This window comes from Dasypus novemcinctus, chromosome 8 (genome assembly GCF_030445035.2).
Source record: "Dasypus novemcinctus isolate mDasNov1 chromosome 8, mDasNov1.1.hap2, whole genome shotgun sequence".
NCBI classification, from domain to species: Eukaryota; Metazoa; Chordata; class Mammalia; order Cingulata; family Dasypodidae; genus Dasypus; species Dasypus novemcinctus.
This window is the reverse complement of record NC_080680.1, coordinates 8,707,124-8,727,709: the sequence shown is the minus strand read 5'-3', so window position 1 is coordinate 8,727,709 and position 20,586 is coordinate 8,707,124.

The following is a 20,586-nucleotide window of genomic DNA, read 5'->3' as shown; positions in this document are numbered from 1 at the left end:
GAGCAACATGAAGGCTGTCAGGAGGAAACTCCCAGGCACAATGCTGCTCTAGGCCTTGTTCTTATTTCAGGCATATCAGCTCACAAGCATAGTCATTAGCATCAGGGGCTCACTGTTGGACCCTCTTTCCTTGCCGCTGCACTTGGGAGACTGTCGCTGTTCCCCTAGGGACCACAACAGAGCACCACCGGCCAGGAACCCAGTACCCCCCCCCAGCTGTAGTTTTTAATTGTTGCCACTATGAGTATATCCAAACATTACCATGGACCCTGGACATATGTCCTGTATAGCTCCCTTCCAAGACACCTCTTATTGCCTCCCCCACCCCGCTCAGCCCTGAATGCAGTGGGGCCACCAGCTGTGCCTGTCCCCTTCCTCTCCGACTGAAGACACCGGGTGAAATACAGGTGAGGAAGCGATGTTTTCCCCCAAGTGCTTTATAGGCAAGAGTTTACACATACTGAAAGTTGAAAGAACGGTACAGCGAACATTCATATGCACTTCATCTGGATTTAACAATTAAATTTGGTCATATTTCCTTTTACTTCTCTCCCTTTCTCTCTGAACCATTGAAAGTAGGTTACAGATGTCGTGAAAATTCATCTCTAACTGCTCCAGCAGGCATCTGGTAAGAATCCAGACATTACCATAAGTAATGGAACATAACTTTTAATATTATTTTAATTATAGTCTGAACTGTATGGTTCAACACCCCCCTGGAAGCAAAGGCAGAGGCAGAGAATGCTACCCTTCATTTTAAAAAAAAGAAAAAGGAAAAAGAAATTGATTGTATTTTATTGCATTTGCAAAAAGAAAATACAGAAGGATTTACACAGAGCTAATGACAGTAAAAGCTGGGACTGGGGAAAGGGGCAATGTTTGGACACTCTTCACTGCAATCTCCTTTAGATTTCTGAGCCATGTGACTATGCCACTTATTAAATAAAAAGTGAAATATCCAAAGGAGTCCAATGGCACCCAAATTCCTAGTTATAAGCCAATGAACTACTTCAGAGAATTCAGCACATCCTAGTTTCCCCATTGGAGGATTTGCCCCCACTCCCAATAATTTGAATGCTTTCTAAGGAAATAAAATAAATAAATAAATAAACATACAAGATATTCCCAGTTGAGACTTTCACTAATCCTTAGCAAAGCAAAGGAAGAACCTGTGGTCCAAAGACAAGTAAACTGACCCTTTGCATTCTGGCAGGGGCTGGGAGCCCACCCAGGCCGGTAAGAGGCACTGCCATGACCAGCAGCGGAGGGCACATCTGCATGCACCCTCTAGCCCGTGACAGATTTTGAGAGAACCAGTTCCCTCTCCGTGCTCTCTCTTTCTGTACCCTCATAGCCTTCCTTTCTGGATTTCACTCAACTCTTTCCCAAAACTTTGTTTTCAGCCTCAGCATCTCCTTGTGGAAACGTCCTTGGATGACTCTCATGTGATGACCCCAGTTCAATCCCTTCAGTCCCTAGACTGAGAGGTCCCAAGGCTCCCCGACCTGGTGTTCTGGGAGGAAGGCAGAGCGAGAACGAGTCATTTTTTAAGAGAAACTCTTGGTCCCCAAACGTTTCACAGCCTGCCTTCCCTCACACACCCTGCGACACCCAACATGGAGTCACCAGTAAAGACCAAAACTGGCGTTGCAAGTACCAGAAAGCACATTCCATTTGGCTCTGTAGTGTTGAATTTCTGCAATCTTCTGTAGGGGCCCTTTGGATATTACTACTTCGTGACCTTCTTCCACCTACCTAACATTTATGTGTGGGATGATTTTTCCACCCTGAAATTTTCACTAGGAAATTTCCAGCATGACTAAAATGTCAAGGCACGTGTTTTTTTTTTTTTAAATTTACCTTTGATTTCACTCTAAAACTGTACACTACAGGAAGGATATTAAATTTGGTTCTAGCTATTACTGCTGCAAAACAAGCCACCCCAAACTCAGTGGTGTCAAAAGAACAATCTCTGCTTCCCAAGCAGCTCCTCCAGCTGTCCTCATCTCACTCAGCTGATGGGAGGCGGGAAGAAGTAGGACTCAACCAGGTTCTTTCTCAGTCGTGCATCACTTCCTCTCATAGCTCATTGGCTTACGCTTGGTCACATGGCCATATCTAGCAGCAAAGGAGGCTGGGAATTGCAGACTCCAGATAAGAGTCCATGTTCCCAGTTATCACTCTGGGATTTCTAATTAATGAAAGGAAGAAAGGGCATTGGGGACAGTTGCCTCTGTCTGCCTGGTTTCCATGGGAATTGCTACTGAGAAATAGCATGCCATCGCACTGGGTTTAGGATAATATGCCGTGGCATGGGGAAGCACTTGTAATCAGTCACTGGCACCAGTCACCATAGCAACCACAGTGACTGGACAGCACTACCCACATCCCATCTTTTTTCCTTCTACCTCTTTTTATAAACAAAAACAAGCAGGTTTGTAAGAAAGAAATTCTGTGGACTGAATGCCCACCGGCTCTTGGTCATTGGTTCTTTCTGACATTCTATTAGTCTTGACAGTTTTCCTTAGTGGATGAAATTTGATCTGCAGATGAGAAACAGAAATATGATTTGCTCTCTTAGAAAAGTCGATATCCTCCTGTCCAGGTTTCTTGAACAAAAGTTGATGCATTCCTGTAGAGTCAACCTTGGCAAGTTTTGTGTAGGGTGGGGAGGCAGGGTGAAGCTTGTCCCTCGGCATCATCTGTGGCTTTCCAAGTATTTCGTTTCTTTCCCTTTCCAAAACCTTGTCCAGACCTTTTGCCATCCATTCACCTAGCATTCTACACTGTCCTGTGAGATGTTGCCAGAATTTCCAAGGTAAAAGCATTTCTTGTCCTATAATGTATGGAAACTTTATCTTCTCTACCAGAGAGTTACAATACACTAAAGAAAAGTAAAGGTTATTCGGGAAAAATTCCTTATGCGTGTTTATATTCAGTGTTTGTGCAATTTATTTGAGCAGAAAAAAACACACCTTACAGCGCGCCTATTGGAAGACGCCCCTCTGGCCTAACAACAGGGCAGTGCGCAGATAAGGCCATACACGTTGGGGGAAGACACACCTGGGTCCAAACTTAGGCTCTGTCACCGGCTTTTGCATGAGTCCCAGTTTCTTTCCTAAAAATTAGACACAATATTACTTCCTGCCTAGGGTTATCGTGAGGGCTGAATGGAATGATGTGTGCAAACATTAAAGCGTCTTAACCATTATTTTCACCAGGCAGGAAGTCATCTACCAAGGGTGCTAATTGCCAGTCTAGTAAGTGGGTTAATGTCAGGCCTGAGGAAGGAGAACCTGGGATTCCTTCAGGCGCCACTCCCATGCTGTGCCGGCTAGTGCTTATCGGGTCCACATCTAAAGCCGCCCTACTCACTGCCAAGGCTCGGGGTGGTTGGGGACAGTCTGGTTAAATTCATTCTGCCTGAGCCCATGACTCTCCCCTTCCAATGCTGTACAGTGTGAGCAACCCCGAGGGCTGTGCGGACCTTCCACCAATCCCCGCCTCTGTTGTCGGATGCCTGCCTGAAGCCGAGCATCTCGGGAACACAGTTGGTGGCTGAGCTGGCTGCAGGAGAACACGCAGACACGTGCCGGGAGGCCGCGGGACTTTCCCTCTGCTATGAGCCGTGGGGAGACGTGCTCAGCCATGTTCCTGTGGGTTAGAGACTCTGGCTTTTTAGCAGTTGGGCATTCGGAGGTTATCTTCTTCGGGTCTGCATGAACTTGGCTTAGAATCTGGGGTTCCCAGTTGGGTTTTATCTTTAAGAGATACCTTAGCCAGTTTAGGGGCATTTTCTCTGACAGTCTCCAGGACAATCCTGAGACTCCTGAGTGAGCAGCAGGGAGGCCCAGGCCACTGATTATTTAGGTGAAAGACCGGCTCACACCTGGCTCTTAAAGGGGAAACTACCAGCCTTTTTGATAAGTACAAAAGCTTGTGTTCCTGGCCAAGCTACCGTCTTGTTTGTCATGAATAGTCATTCCTGATAGCTAAGGCCCATATGCCCCTAAGAGGGGGTTGTCATTTCTACTTTGTAGATGAGTCAGAGACAGAACTTGACCAGGACTCAAGGGCTATTTCAACTAAAGCAGCCTTTTGTTTTTCACTGACCAGCATAAATGTCAGGAAAGAAGGATGGAATGAAGGGAGGGAGGGAGGGAAGGAGGGGAAGATGGTGGTTTGATGGAGGTTCTCAGGTTTGTACGATTTCACAGATTTTAAAAATGACAAGTGCTACAATTACCTACCCCACATCGGCAGAATTTGAGACAAGACCACATTTCCTTAGAATGTGAGAGAAAAAGCAATGGCAGTGCTAAAGGACAGGTGGCACCTTAGACTGACAATCCCCCAGGGTCCCCATCCTCTCCTTTCAGCTCAGAGCGGGGACAACGTCAGTGGCCCCAGATGTGGAGGCTGCCGGACAGAGCCCCCAGCACCTGCAGACACCCCTCCCACCAGCATTCTCTCCTTCCTTGCCACAGTGGGCTTTCATTCATCTCAAACGCTTCCCGGGGCTCCTGAGAGCAAGCCTTCCAGCCTTGGCACTTTTTGAGCTATATAATATGGTATAAACCATAAAATACATGTGTGTGGTTTAGGAAAGATAATGTATTTTAAAGTGAAGGCCAGCAAGTTGCACCAAGTAGAAATAAAAGATTTTGGCTCCATTCATTCTAAATATGGAAAACTAGAAAGGGGTGTCTGATACTTTATGGGTAGGAAGGAAATCCTTCATTCCCAGGCAAAACCGTCTAGGGTGACATCTTAGAGCCGACTCACAAATTCTTACAAGGCAGAGCGTGTTGATATTATGGAGATGATGTGAAGCTATTACTTCAACGGGGCTAGAAGGGTAATTACACTTGGAGGGTCCTGAGGATTTAGCTCCTCGCTGCAGAATAACCCTGTACTTTACCAGAGATGGGTGTCTCCCTAATACATCATTACAGCGTGGCTCCCAGGTCCTTGAGCTGGCCCACTCTGGTGGCCTAGTGATGCCGCAGGCAGCGACGTGGGCAGGCCTCAGCCGCAGCTGGGGCAACCACCCGGTGGCAGGCTCCAGCTCGGGCTTGCTGCAACCCGCCCACCTCCAAATCCTCTCTCAAGCTCATTGTTGTGTCCACAGGAAAGGGCTGGCAGTTCTGAGCCTATGTTCCTTATCCTACCAACGCTTTTCCCTAGTAGCTAAGTGTGACCAGCTGATGCGTTACAAGATCACCTGTTAATGAAAACGGTAAATGCGAGAAAATTGATTTACACTTGGATGCTTTCTTTGGCGATTCTGTTATTTGTCTTATGGTTCCCAGACATTTCCCAGGGGACTGTCCTAGGTTCATTCAAACATAAACAAGGCATCTACCGTTTATCGAGCATTTGCTATGTGGCAGGTGGCGTATAAGCAGTTTTTATTCAATTGTATGGTTTCTTTACTCAGCAAAGGGTGGAGTTGAATGTCCCTATCTGCATTTTACAGATGAGGAAACCAAGGCCTGGAGCAGCTGAATTATTAGCAGTAACTCTCAGCTAATGGATGAGATTCAAATATAACCCTGTCTGACCCCAAAAGATGCCCTCCCAGGGCCGGCCTAGCCCCAGGAGCAGGCCCCATGCCAGTCTCACTTCCCTGCAGCCAGATCTTGCTTGATTTCTTGCCTCCACTGTAAAAAGGATTTGGCCCTACAGCTTTTCTCTAGAATTTTCCACTTTGTTATTCAAATTCAGAAGGAAAACGAGAGAGTAAGAACTCAGTCCACCAAGCATAGTCAAAATGTTCCCTCTGAAAGCAGAGGAAAAAAAAAACATTTCAAGGGGACTTCAAAGAATGATACAGTAGATTTTTAATAAAGTATCTTTTGCAAAAAACATCTTTCTAGGTTAAATTGCTTAAAAGGCCAATCTAAACTAGTAGACTTCTTTAGGGAAATATTTTAAATAAATTATAAAGGATAAGCTGTAATTAGCACTTCATTTGTAGACATGAGAGTCTATTTAAACTGTATTCCTCCTAAGCAGTTTTTCATACCTGTTACATTTTATTGTACATGCTTGTTCACATGCATTAATACTTGCTTTCACATAAACCTAGTTTCACAGAAACTCAGTGTCTCTCGATTTTAGATAAATACCATCACAGAAAAGACATGAAAAAAAAAAAATACAGTCAATATGCCTTCATTTCTTCTCTTGCTGGCACTGGAAAGAGAAAGCCAGAGAAGGTAGCATACTCTTAAGGAAAGAAATCCTAGAGGCGGCAAGGGTGAAAAGACTTCCTGGAAGTCAACAGTTTCTGTGTTTGAAGCAATGGAAAAGAAGAGAAAAGCTGCAGTTCCCCGCGGTCGGGGAGAGAGTAGGTGTTGAGGGCTGGGGGTGGCAGGGGGCAGGGTGAAGGGACAGTCTGCCAGCCTCTACCTGTAAGGTCCCCACTGCCAGCCCACCACTCCCTTTCCAGGAAGAGTCACCCATGAACTAACTGAACTATGTTCTTCACGTAAGAAGCAATTAGTCTTACCGACAATTTACAGGAGAAGGAGGTGTGGTGACCTTCCCAGGATCCCGCTGAGCCAGGGGCAGCCGAGCCCAGAGCCTGCTGGAAGACAAGCACGGAAAATGCTAACACATCTGCCGGAATATTGCGATCGTGCTTTTAAAATAAGTCCCCCAGGGAGCTGGTGTAGCTCAGTGGTTGAATGCTGAGGTCCAGTATTCAATCCCCAGCCCTGGTACCTCCAGGAAAAAATAAAATAAAATGAGCACCCCCTACTAAAACAGATATCAGTTGCTTGAACTGCAGGCCCAGCCAACCAAAGGAAACTTTTTAAAAAATCAGTAATGTAGCAATAAACCTCACATTCTTCCTTCTTACCTTTCTTATTTTTTTTCTTCTGACTTAAACAGGAATCTGATCAACTCTGTGACTAAAATGCCTTTATGATGCATTAAAAGTCAACTGGTCAGGAGTAGACATGGCTCAACTGATAGGGCATCCACCTGCCATATGGAGGGTCCAGGGTTCGATCCCCAGGGCCTCCTGACCCGTGTGCTGAGCTGGCCCACGCACAGTGCTGATGTGAGCAAGGAGTGCTGTCCCACGCAGGGGCGCCCCTGCATAGGGTGCCCCATATACAAGGAGTGCGCCCCGCAAGGAGAGCCACCCCATGTGAAAAAAGCACAGCCCGCACAGGAGTGGTGCTGCACACATGGAGAGCTGACACAGCAAGATGATGCAACAAAAAAGATGCAGTTTCCTGGTGATGCTGGATAATGCAAGCAGATGCAGCAAAACACAGTGAATGGACACAGAGAACAGACAACAGGGGGGCAGGGGAGAAAAAGAAATTAAAAAATACATCTTAAAAAAAAAAGTCAATTGGTCAGTTGGGCGGAAAGATTAAGTATAGATTTGCCATATGACCTGGCGATCCCTCTACTAGGCATATCCCCAAAAGAATTGAAAGCAGGCATTCAAACAGACATTTGCACACCGATGTTCACAGTGACGTTATTCAAAACTGTCAAAAGATGGACGCAACCCAAGTGCCTATCAACCAAGGAATGGATACACAAAATGTGGTGTCTGCCTATGATGGAGTATTATTCAGCCATAACAAGGAATGAAGTCCTAGTAACTGTGACAACACGGATGAACCTCGGAGACATCATGATGAGGGAAATAAGCCAGACCCAAAAGGATAAATATGGTACGATCTCACTAATACGCAATAATTAGAATGAGCAAATTCCTAGAGTTAGAATCTAGAATATTGGTTACCAGGGCTGGGTTGGGATTAGAAAATGGGGAGTTAATGCTTAATTTCTATAGAATTTCTATTTAGGTTGATTGTAATGTTTTGGAAATGAATGGTGGTGATGGTAGCACAATATTGTGAGTGTGATTGACAACATTGGATTACATACATGAAAATGGTTAAAAGGGGAAATTTTAGGTCATATATATGTCACTAGAATAAAAATTAAAAGATAAAACATAGGACCATATAACACAGTGAACCAAATTATAAATGTTGATCTGTAGTTAAAAGTACGAGCACAAAAATATCCTTAAAAAAAAAGGAGAACTGCCAGTTTTATGGATTAAGGTTGAGTTTTGAAATATAAATAAGATTAGGTTAATCCTTAGGACACAAAAGATAGCTTAGAAAATGTAAATTAAGGGGAAAAATAAGTTCTTCCTTGGCTAAGTTTAGCCTCTGTAACAAGTCTGAAATTCTCTAGTCAAGTATCAGATTAAAAATAAGTCATTTGGTGAATTCAGGAAAGTCCTAGGGATATGATTTTCACCTTTTGGAAGCAGTTTTCTTGGAGGGTGTCTTTTTTTGTAGTGAGAAAACAAGAGCTGGCAATGGACTTTCACTAAACTTCTCTTTTACAGACACAAAGGAGGAAGAAGATAAAAAAAGCTCCAGGCCTTGTAAAGCTTTTAGTGCCTGTAGGAAACCCCTCCTGGACTGTCTTCAAGGCCAGCGAAGGGGGCCACTGGGCTGACCTACAGAAGGCCTTGGCCGTGGGCCCCTCCTCCCAGCTCCTGCTATCAGTTTCCCCATCTGGAGAGGGAAGAAGCTGGCCGAGAAGATAATCAAAGAAAGCAACTCCCCAGCAACCGTCCCGCAGCTTAGAAGGGTGAATCAAACCATGTTTGAAAAGGTGTTTAGCCTAGTTAGTTAGCTAGGTTTTGATAAGCAGTTGAATCTGGTTAATTGGTTAGTAATTGCTGCCTTTCGAAGTAATTAACGAATGTGTCTTTTTTTATCCCGCATACCCAGATGTAGGGAGGAGGGCTCGGAATGTGGGGCCTTCAGTAAACCTAGGGGCAGAAGTTTGCTACTGTCGAGGAAGAGGAGGCCTTACAAACACCAGGACTGGAATCGCTCGTTCTGTTAGGTGTCGTTGAAGAGACTGGATCCCTCACAAGCCTTCTCAGGCTCAGCTGCAGAATCACCTGAGGGTTGTGAAATTCCTACAGGCGGGCAGCACCCGAACGCCCTGGATCAGAGTGGGCAGGGTGATCACACGCACGCGCATGTCGGGGATTTTTTGTTTGTTTGTTTTTTCATTACCTTTTTTTTAAAGATACATAGAGCACAAAAATGTTACATTAAAAAATATAAGAGGCTCTCGTATACCCCACTCCCCACACCCCCACTCCTCCCACATCCACAACTTCTTTCATCAGTGTGGCACATTCATTGCATTTGGTGAATACATTTTGGAGCACTGCTGCACCAAGTGGAGAATAGTTTGCATTGTACTTTACACTCTCCCCCAGTCCATTCAGTGGGCTATGGCAGGATATATAATGTTCAGCATCTGTCAACGCCAAGTCCTGAAAATACCCCCACATCACATCTCTTCTTCCCTCTCCTGGCCCTCAGCAACTCCCGTGGCCACTGGCTTCCACCGTCCAGGCAAGGCTGGGCCCCCTGCTCCAACGGTCCTCAAGAAGGTGCAAGCAGAGCTGTGAGTCCTGGGCACGCCATTGACTCAGGCTCAACGAGAGTCTACCAGGAATTAGAAATCAAGTTATTTAGTAGGTCAAAAAGAGAAAAGCAGAAGTGGCATTCCCAAGAACGCAGGCTGCGCACCCTTCTTTTCCCCCCATGGCAACTGTGAAACAGTTCACCAGAAACAATTACAAACTGACATCCAACAAGCTTTCACCCCTTCGGTTTCCACAACCGGGCAGCAAGCTCAAGTTTGGTCCCAGAAAATAAGAAACTGGTGTCGGTGAGCAGAGTGGGAGCGAGAGAGCAGCCCAGGGCCGAGGGGAAGGTCTCCAAACTTCAAAGACACTTCAGTGACACCCAGCAAGGATCCAGAGCTTAACTCAGCGTGTAGCCCACCCGTGGGAACTGGCATCTTCCGTCCTGTTCACCTCCAGACCATCTAGAGCCTCTTTCCTTTGCAGAACACATATACTCAGCCATGGTCCGAGCCCTGGGGTAACAGGCGCTCAAAAAGTCCCACAGGCAAAAGGGCACTTACACAGGCTCAAAATGAGAGTGGAAGAAGGACTAAAGGCCACACGATTAATACAGAAACAGCAAGAAAATTGGCATTCCTACCTTCATGACAATTATATTTAGTAAATGGATAATGCATTATACTGACACTGCACTTTTCTCAAGGAGACATCATGTAACGAGGCTTTCCAACACTTTTATGAGCTGTTCAAGGATCAAGGACAGCCTCTTCTTGAGTTTAAAAATAAATAAATAAAACAAAAACCGTGACACGTGGCAGCACCTGACTTGGCTCAAGGGTGGCTTCCCCTTCCGTCTCCACGGTGGACAGCCTGCTGCAGAGCTCAAGGCTGACACAAAGGTGAATCGGGGGACGTTGCCACTGGGGTCCCGCCTGAGGGGAAAGTGCAGCCAGCCAAGGCCCTTAAACAAAGGCGAGATGGGTTCCTTGCTCCAAACGGAGGGGGAGAGGTGGTGAGGACGGGAACCCATCCAGAGGACAAGGAGGGCAGTTCAAGATCGCTGCCGAAGGTGCCTGGCCCCATGGGAGCTGACAGATAGAGCTGCGTCCTGTTACTGAAAAAGGTCCTGTTAAACGAGGCGCTGTGGGTGGAGACCCGCCCCCAGGAAGGCAGCGTCCTATTTCTGAGCACCGTGTTCAGGGCATCGTGCACAGCTCCTAACTGGCATAAATGGCACCCCCCGAAGTTGTGCACTGCACCGCGGACTTGTATATCCCAGGGAAGTAATTCTAAAGAGGAGGAGCTTTTTGCACAAATGTTCACCAGAAAGTCCCCCTTCGAACAGCGGAAAGTCGAAAATAACACAAAAGTTTCCAGCGATAAGGAACAAGGTAAAGGAACAAATTGTTTTGCATCCACTCAGCAGAAAAATGAGAAGCCATTGAAAAGGGTGCCTATGAAGACAGCACGATATCATAAAAATATGTTTATAGGACAGTAAAGAAATCGAGCGGGATGTAAAATTTATAAGCTGTGATTATGATAGTATAAAAATGAACAAACCTACCTGGAGCACGAGGGCACAATGAAAGAGGCCAACTCAGGAGCTGTAACTAAATTGGGGTAGGATCAAGACAGCTGGCGTTTTCCTTTTCCTCAATTCTTTAAACACATACTTACACACGTTTGGGGGGTAGGGAAGGTAGTGGTGGTTGCTGCCACCCAAAAAATCCCCAAGGCAAGCTTGGAGGACGACCCCCTCAGACAAATTAACGTCGCATCTCTGGGGCGGGGACGGTCTTGGGCTTGGTAACTTTTGCGTCTCCCCAGGTGGGTCTCAGGACAGGCGGAGATGGAGAATCCTGGGGTACCTGGAATTTGTGGGCAGGATTCTCACTGTGAACTTTCCTTGGGAGAAAGCTGGCCTTTGTGGAAGACAGGGGGGTTTTCTGAGATGGCTTGCTTTTATTTTAATTTGTAGAAAGAACAAAATAGTTCATCTTGTCTAAACTTTTAATACAACAGCCATTTTCTCTTCTTCAGTCAGAGGTGCATCATCCTTGCTTCCACCCCACCACCCCCGTAGGCCCCCAACCCCACCTCCACCACCCCACGCCCCCCTTCCCAGCACTGCTCAACGTAAATTACAGCTCTCAGCACAAGCAACTTATTTTATGCATGGACAGATATCATGAGATGGACAGACGTCATGTTCAGGCAGGAACATGTAGAATGGCCTTCCTCAGTTTACTATATTCTGGGTAGCTCTGTGAAGATTATTTATTAATATTACTGAGTGGGGAAGGGATTAAGTAAACTGAATTCACTGGGGGCATGTGAGTCTAAACAAGAGGCATTAATATATTTCAGATTCCTGTACCTCCCAAAAGTCGTACTGATTACAATTCTATCCCAAGTTTTCTGTTTTATTCCAACCATATCACAAACCACACTGTTTTGTTTTGTTTAAACAACCATTTCATCCTGTGTTCAAAATGTGTCTTGACACGCATCATCAGTCCAGGAATTGGGCGGCTCAGCCTGTCTGACATTCTTTTAGTCCAAGGGAGTGTCAGGGAAGTCCTCGGCCCCAAGAAGCCTGTGTCTGGAGTGTGCCCTGTCCTCAGTCCCGGGGACATTGTCCTAACCTGATCTTGGGAAGCCTGCGAACACCAGATCTGTGCAGAGGCCTCGTCTCAGGGAAACTCTTGCTCTCTTTGTCCATCTTCTCAAAGGCATCATTTTACACCTCAAGTTGCAAAAAGAAAAATTCCCGTTAGAATGGCGGCCCTAATGGCAAAGTAACAGCAACCGTTCTCATTTAATTTTCAGGAGAATGCCCCTTTAGCTGGAATGATTTCTCTTGCAGGGAAAAGAAGTCAATAATTAAAAAACAAAACCAAAGAGATCTCAGTAAAAATAGGGCATTTTCATCTCATTTTGCTCAATGAGAATTTGAAATTGTTCATCTAAATGGCCAAATAAAATACTCCACCTAGTTTACGTCTTTATAATTTTTAACTAGAGTAGTAGCAGGTTTACAGAAAAACCACACAGAAAGTACAGGGTTCCCATACACCCCCTCACATCACAGTTTTCCCTATTATTGACATTTTGCACTAGTGTGGTAACTTTGCTACAATTGGTGAACTAATATATTATGATTATAGTATAACTGTAGTCCATGATTTACATTAGGGTTCACTCTGTGTTGTACCTTTCTGTGGTGTTTTAAAATTTGTATTTTGGCAACACATGGACAACCTAAATTTTCCCATTTTAACCACTTTCAAATATACAATTCAGTGCTGTTAATTCCATTCACAATGTTGTGCTACCATCACCCCCGTCCTTGACCAAAACTCTTCCATCACCCCACCAAAACCCTGCATCAAGTAAGCTCTGACTCCTGTTCACCGCCCCATCCCTACCCTTGGTAACCTGTGCTCTCATTTCCAACTCTATGAATTCGCAAAATCTAATTACTTCATATCACTGAGATCATCTAATAGCTGTTCTTTTGTGCCTGGCTTATTTCACTCAACGCGATGTCTTCAGGGTTTATCACTTGGTTTATATTTTTTCTAGACTAGGGAGAGAGGATGCATCTAAGGCCAGCATTTATAACCTGGGGCGCATGGATGGAATTTGGAGGGAGAGGGTGCTGAACGTGGATGGGGAGAAACCAAGCTTTATTTTCAGTACATTCTACCTGAACGGTAGTGTTGACTTCAGTTACGGATGTGGGCAACCAACCAGAGTGCTGCTAGCTGTGAACTCACCATCTTCCCACCATCGGAATCTCAGGCCTTTTCCTGACACTTCACAGTTGTTGCAGATGAAGCCAAGTGTCACTGGCTCCCTTTGCCACCCTAAGGATTTTGTGCACACTTACAAATATTATTCTGAGACAGAGTCCATAGCTTCATACCACCAAGGGAGCCCATGGCTTGAAAAAGGTAAAAACAAAGAATAATCGAGCTTCTGTACAGGATGGGAACACAGTCCACTCAGCCATCTCACAGGGCCACATCTCTTGAAGCTCAAGAATGCACAAATCCTGATAGAACTCACTGCATAGTTTACTTAAAGTGTTTTCATACCTCATTCTATTCTCGTTGCAACCCTACCAGGGAGGCAAGGTAAACCTAGAGCAGGTTTTATCACCCTCAGAGACCCAAAGCACAGAGAGGTTCAGCAACTTAACCAAAGTCACACAGCTGTTGAGCCGCAAAGTGAGAATTTGTCTCCTTTGCCCAAACAAAGTTCTCCTCACCAGATATCCACCTCCTCCCAGCTAGAGGTGGAAGACGCTGGAGTCTTTCCGTCTGCGTCTAACCCCTTCGTCTGAGCCTGATCCTCTTACAGGACGGCTGTCCTTGACCTTAGATTGGAGTTCCATTACTTGTTCAGTCCTCCAAGCCGGGCGGTTTCACCGCTCACTCCAAGGGGAAGAAGAGAGCCGTGCAGGTCTCCTGGGGAGGACCAGGACAGCCCGTGCCACAGATGAGGCTGCTGAAGACGTGAGCGAGCTAAAGAGCTCTCGCCCAAAGGGAGAAGGATCCAGCTGCGCGTGAAACAGCCTGGTGGAGAAGAGAGACGAGGCGGCAACTCTAGAGAGAACGGAGGGCAAAGGGGGGGGGGGGAGGGCGACGAGACCGCCCGGCCAGGGGATGGGAGAACGTGGGGGGGGGGGGGGTGCTGCAAAGGAACTCACAGGAGTCAGGAAAAGGCCGAATTGAGGCCTTGGGAGAGACCTAGTGCCGGGAGAGGGACGGGGCCAGGAGACGGGGCGTGAGTATCAGGGCGTCGCGAATGTGTGCACCCAGGTTGCCCTATCTCTGAAATCGTTTTTGTTTTGATTGTGAAAACCCCCAAATGTCCCATTTTAGCCATTTTAAAGCACGCATCAAGCCCCTTTGCTGAGGTCATTCTGGTTCTCTTCCCGTTCAGAGTAACTATCTTCCTGTGTTTCTGTGAAATAGGGCTTCAGAGACCGGGCCCAAATCCCAGCTCCCGCTCTCCATGCTGCGGACCCAGAACCTCAGCCTCAGTTTCCCCATCTGGAAGGGGTCAGCGTCTCCTTCCGAGAGGACAACGGGGGGCGCGGGAAGGAGTCGGGGGGCTCTCGGAGGCTGCCGGGCCCTCTGTCTTGAACAAGCGTCGTCTTGGGGGGAGGCCTGCGCTGAGCGCTCGGCCGCGTGGCCCGCGCGTCGCCGCCTCGCTCTTGCGGCTTCTCCTCGGGCGACGCGCGGGCTCCGCCCCTCACGTGTCAGCGAGGAGCCCGCAGCCTCGGCGCCCCCTGCGGGCAGGCGGGCGCGGCCCGGGGTCTCGGCGGGCGCGGCGGCCCTCCCTGAGGCCCGCGCTCCGCAGGCACGCTCGAGGGGCCCGGCCCCTGCGGACGGGCGCGCTGGGTGCTGAGTTCCCGGCGGCCCTCCCTGAGGCCCGCGCTCCGCAGGCACGCTCGAGGGGCCCGGCCCCTGCGGACGGGCGCGCTGGGTGCTGAGTTCCCGGCGGCCCTCCCTGAGGCCCGCGCTCCGCAGGCACGCTCGAGGGGCCCGGCCCCTGCGGACGGGCGCGCTGGGTGCTGAGTTCCCGGCGGCCCTCCCTGAGGCCCGCGCTCCGCAGGCACGCTCGAGGGGCCCGGCCCCTGCGGACGGGCGCGCTGGGTGCTGAGTTCCCGGCGGCCCTCCCTGAGGCCCGCGCTCCGCAGGCACGCTCGAGGGGCCCGGCCCCTGCGGACGGGCGCGCTGGGTGCTGAGTTCCCGGCGGCCCTCCCTGAGGCCCGCGCTCCGCAGGCACGCTCGAGGGACCCCGAGGCCCGGGCCCCGTGCGCAGGGCCTGCCGCCCCTGTCGCCTGTGAGCTCAGGCGTCCGCACCCTCGGCTTCCGGCCGGGGGCCGTGACCGGCCCGGGCAGGGCCTGGGAGCCGGCGAGGCAGAGGCCTGGCGCGCGGGGCCGGGGCGCCCTCGGGGCTCGGCCTGGAGCCCCCCGCACCCAGCCGGGGTGACAGTGCTGTGGCGTGTCAAGCTGAGCAGGCATTTTTTTTTACGCAACCGGGCTTGTGGTGGCTCTCCGGCTGGTGTCGGGCCATCTGCCGGAAGCAAGGCTCCGCCTGTGGCGCTCCACAGCCATCTCAGCTGGCCCCTGCTGCCGTTGGCTGAAGCCACAGCCCGGCCCGCCCCGAGCCCGGGTCGAAACCAGCAGGGGGCCCGGCTGCCAATCAACCCCGAGACTCCCTCCTGGGCGACCCTCCTGCACAGCTCCAGCGCGCTCGCCCCTCCTCAGCCGTGCTCGGAGGAAGGCCGGGGGGCTTGGTCTGTGGCCAGCCGGGCTGCCCTGGGCCTCCCGCATCTGGGATTCCTAATTATAGGCCGGGGGGGCCAACGTGGCCCAGACCTTGGACGTGCGGATCTGCAGCGGCCCTTCAACTGCCATTCTCACTGCCCGCTTCCTCCCAGCCAGGAGATAAAAATACAGACTTCCCTGTGCCTCAACGAGCTTTCCCCCACCTGGAAAAACTGATTTTTTTTTACCTTTCTCTTCAGGATTAATTTTAGATTTCAAGCCATTGGTACCACATCCTCATTCTTAGATGAGGCTCCTCTAACCTAATAAGAACAAGTCTTTTTTTTGTCATTCTCAGTGCCGACAAAAGACCTTTTCACTAATTTCTTGGGGGAAAGAAATGGGTATTGGCAAATATGTTGGAAAAATAACATTTTCTTCCAGTGTCTTTTACCCAAGGGCCTTCGCTGGCTCTTTCGGTGGGTCTTCCTTTGGTATTTCCTAGACCGAGGTGTCGGGACGTGCCTGGTGGATAGTGGAGAGCCACTGAAGGTGTCTGCATGGAGCAGGAGGGAACCAAAGGGGGTTCTGAAGGAGATGGGGACAGACCCAAGGGTGCTGGGGAGAACGGAGTGCCAGCAGGGGAGCCCCAGGAGGGGCCTGAGGAAGGCAAGCCAGCAAAGAGCGAGGTGTGAAGACGGAGAGGGGCCCTGGCAGCTCAGGCAATGGAAGATGCACCCCACCCAGGGCAGAGCTGACCTGCACATGGGAAGGCAACTGGGGGTGAATCAAAGATGCCATGGGTTTCAGTAATGGGGGCACAAAGAACGGTAGGGTCAATTCCCAAAGAGATGCAATTAGTAAAGATGACACATTTGTGTGGGAGATGGCTGAGCTTGAGGCAAGAGAAAAACACTGATCTGGAGAGGGACAGTTCAGCACCAGACAAGCTCTCCAAGGACGTGAATGTTGGAAAATGGGGTCGAAGGGACACAGTATGCTCACACACTCACCTCCTCCCTACACCTTGGAGATAATGAGAAAGATTCGCTTGCAAAAACAAATCCATAAGAGGCAGCAGACAGTAAGAAATGTATAGTAAGGAAGCCAGAAATGAGAGGCAATTCCTGTAAGATAGAAAACAAGAGACACGCTGATGGGGGAAGAGAGTAGAACTGACAGCCATGCAGGGAGAGGGGTGCGACCTGGGGCAGAAGACGGCGGAGCATCAGGGTGTCGCCATCAGAGGCACTGGCCCAAGTGGCCGCTCGTCCTGCCCGTCTGGGCTGAGTGGTGGCTGGAGCAGGGACTGTAAGCCCAGGCCACAGAGGGGAAGAGACCCCAGAAGAAGCTGAAAGACCCCGTACCAGAAAAGAAGCTACTAGTTCACTTAACCCAACCACAGGGTGCCCCCTAGTCAATGGAGGCCGGTTCCTGGGCTGGAAGTCTCCTTGGTAGGAGAGCAGGGCTTCCCAAATCCAAACCAAAGTGCCTTGAAAATTGATGATAACCATCACACACCTCATGGAAATTAAAGTTATGAAAAAGCTGTACTAACTCCTCAAACAAATGCTCCATCACCTAGGACAATGGAATTAACAGCAAAACATAAAAGGCATCAAAATTAGCTTCATCGATATCCTCACCAAAAATACTAGAGTGTGTTATGTGCATGGAGCAGGAACCGGGATTATGTTACAATGGGTGAACTGTCTGTGCTCAGAGGTGACCCTCTCCAGTTGCACCCAGGGACCGTCCATGCCATCCTCTGTTTACACCCGCAGTTGTCCCCTCTCTGTCATGCATCCTTAAATTTTCCCTCCCCAGTGGGGCCTCCTGGCCAGCTTGCTTAACAGGAAAGCTCACCTTCTACTTACACTCCTCTCTAGCTTCCACCCCGTTTCTCTGTGTCCTTTTAAGGGGGAAATTCTAAAAATGAATCCTGATGTCTCGACCACCCATTTCCCATTTCCTCTTGAGCCCTCTGCAGCCAAGCTTTCATCCCCTACGCTCCACTAAAATTGCTATTGTATAACTGTGTAACGTTGACCTCACGGTGCCAAACCCAATGTTGGCCATGTTGAATCACTCTCTTCTCCCTCATGCTCTTTCCAACTTGGCTTCTAGAATGCTTGCTCACCTGGGCATGCTCCCCCCGCCCACCACCACCAACTGCTCCCTCCCAGGCCAATCGTCTTTATCCCAATTCCCAAATGCCAGCCTGCCCCAGCCCTCACCTAGTTCTTGGCCCTCTCTTCTCCTCTTCCTACACTTTATCCCCACATCTCTTCCCAGATGACTTTAACGGCCATACATGCTCTGAGGGGTCCAAATCCACATCTCCAGTGTATTCTGCCCTGAATTTCAAACTCACCATTTCCAGTTTGATGTCCAGTAGGTGACACAAGCATGTCTAAGGTGAACACGTTTTCTACTCGCCTCCATCCTGCTTCCACTCCCATTTCCTCCAATGCTGAATGAAATCTAGTTGCTTCAGCTGAAAACCTTGGAAACACCCTTCCCTCCTGGACCAGTGCAATAGTCTCCAAACAGGCGTCTCCACTCTCACATGCCCCAGTGCCCATTCAGCAGCCAAAGAGAGTCTCTCTTTTTTTTTTATGGATATTTTTATTTACTTTAAAAAGATACACAGATCACACAAAATGTTACATTAAAAAATATAGGAGATTTAAAAAAATATATTTTTTACTTAAAAGGGAGTCTCTTCCATGCTAAATTAGGTTGTCCCTCCCTGGTGCAGACCCTCCAGGGTTTCTCCTGCCCTCATGGCTATAAGGCACCACGTAGCAGAGCTTCTGCCACCTGCACCCCCACCCTCCTTGCCTTTCTCCCCCTCTTGCCTTGTGGGTCTCAGGCTGTTCCTGTAAAGCACACCCCTCCTCAGTGCCATGATAGCCTTCTCCCCTCGTCTAGCGTGCCCCCCAGATACTGCCTTGCTCGCCTCACCTCGGTCATCGCTGTCCAAAGGCCACCTCCTCAAAGATGTCTCTCCCAGCTCTCTGTTTAGCCCAGCCCCCATCCTCTCTCTCACCTTTTCCCTGGCTTAACTTTCTCCACAGCACCTACCTCTCCCTGTTGTCATTTGCTTATCGACAGTTTCTCACAGTAGAATGTCAGCTCCTCAAGGACAGTCACTTTTTCACTTACTCCTCACATCCTCAGGACATGTGGAGAGAAAGGAGGCATAACTCCAGAAGGTTTTCCCTTCCCTGCCTTTTGTTGGCTTGATCGGGTTCTTTTGGTTCTCTCTCTCATTTTATTTTGAGACCGATTTAGACTTCAGAAGAGTTGCCAAAATGCACACAGAGCTCCTGTGTAGCCTTCCCCCACCGTCCCCTGATGCTAACATCTTACACAAATTGTCCCATGTAAATGTCACAACAACCCTAGTGGGTGAAAACTGTTTTTAACCCCCACTTCACAGATGAGGAAAAATGAGGCACACGGGGGTTAAATAACGTGCATAAGTGAATGCAACTGGTAAGTGAAATAGTTTAAGGCTTGAACCCAGGCGATCATGTTTGGGGATTCTAGGATCCCTTCATTCATGGCAATCCTGGGAAAGCAATGAACACACCCCACCAGACCCATAAATTGCTCCCTGACTTTAAATCTTATATTGTCATCTAACAGTGTGGGTCTCCAGAGAAGTTAGCCGGGTTCTAGTCAAAATAAGGTGCCAAAGCATTGCTAAATGAAGAACTAGAGCAAACTGTGTTTGCTGCAGTTCCGCTTGGGATAAGCACCAGATGTTCTTTTGGAAGGACTATTCTCAGCAGCAGCTACCCGAGGCAAGCGAGGGTATGGGGAAATGAATGGGGAGAAGGTGAGACGAGTAAGACTGTGCCGCACGTGGTGCAGGCAAGTTTGAGGCTGAACGGAACTGCTCGGGATCCTGGAGATCAGCCTTGCGAGCTGGACGAGGGCCTCCGGCTCTGCCCTTCCTCCTGTGGAGCTGAATTCTAAATTCATGCTGGACAAATTGTCCCAGGAGATCCTGTGCATTCTGTCCAGTCCTCGGTCCAGAGGTTCAGCTGTCTGTTTACGTCCACACCTGCCCTGGTGCTGGTAGCTCCTCTTTTTATAGGTAAGAGCAGTCTCCCCCGTAATCGTGTGGTTTTCTACAAAGATCTGCATGGACACCCACTCTGGTCTGGCCGTCTGAGAGCCCCTCCTAAGTGGATTGCCTGTCTATGTGAATTCTGTGACTCACAACACGTCCTGGGAGATGTTCCACGCACTTGGATTGAGCAAAGTGATTTCCCTTCTCTGCTTTTTCATGCACTTGATTTCTGTCTGGATGTGTAGAAAACAATGATCTCATCCACTCACTGCCCTGGCAGTCAGGATGTGCCCTGACAAGGCCAAAATCTGACTGTGTTCCTTCTACAGTTAAAATGTGATGTAAGGGACAGCCTATTTTAAACCACCTCCGGGAAGAAGACAATGAGAATCAACAATTTTGGTTAATTTTTTATTTTTTCACTTTGCTAACAGTTTTATAAAACCATTTTGGGAATGTAGAAGCAGAAGCTAGGAAGAGAAGGAATGCTGTCACTAAAAATTTGGGTTTGATCCTGAGCACATGCTTTCCTATTTCATATCATCTTAAAACTCATTATTAACCGTATATATTGCTGGCCTCATTCAATTTTCTTGTGTGTGAAAAAACATTTTTCTCTACATTCCTTTTTCTTTGCTGGTTTCCTATTCCTTGATACTCTTTTCCATGGCAGAGTTAACATGTCCCCCGGCCTGTCCAATTATTCATTAACATTATTGGATGAATTTTCCTGACTCTCACCAGAGTAGAGTCATTCAAGCTAGAGTACT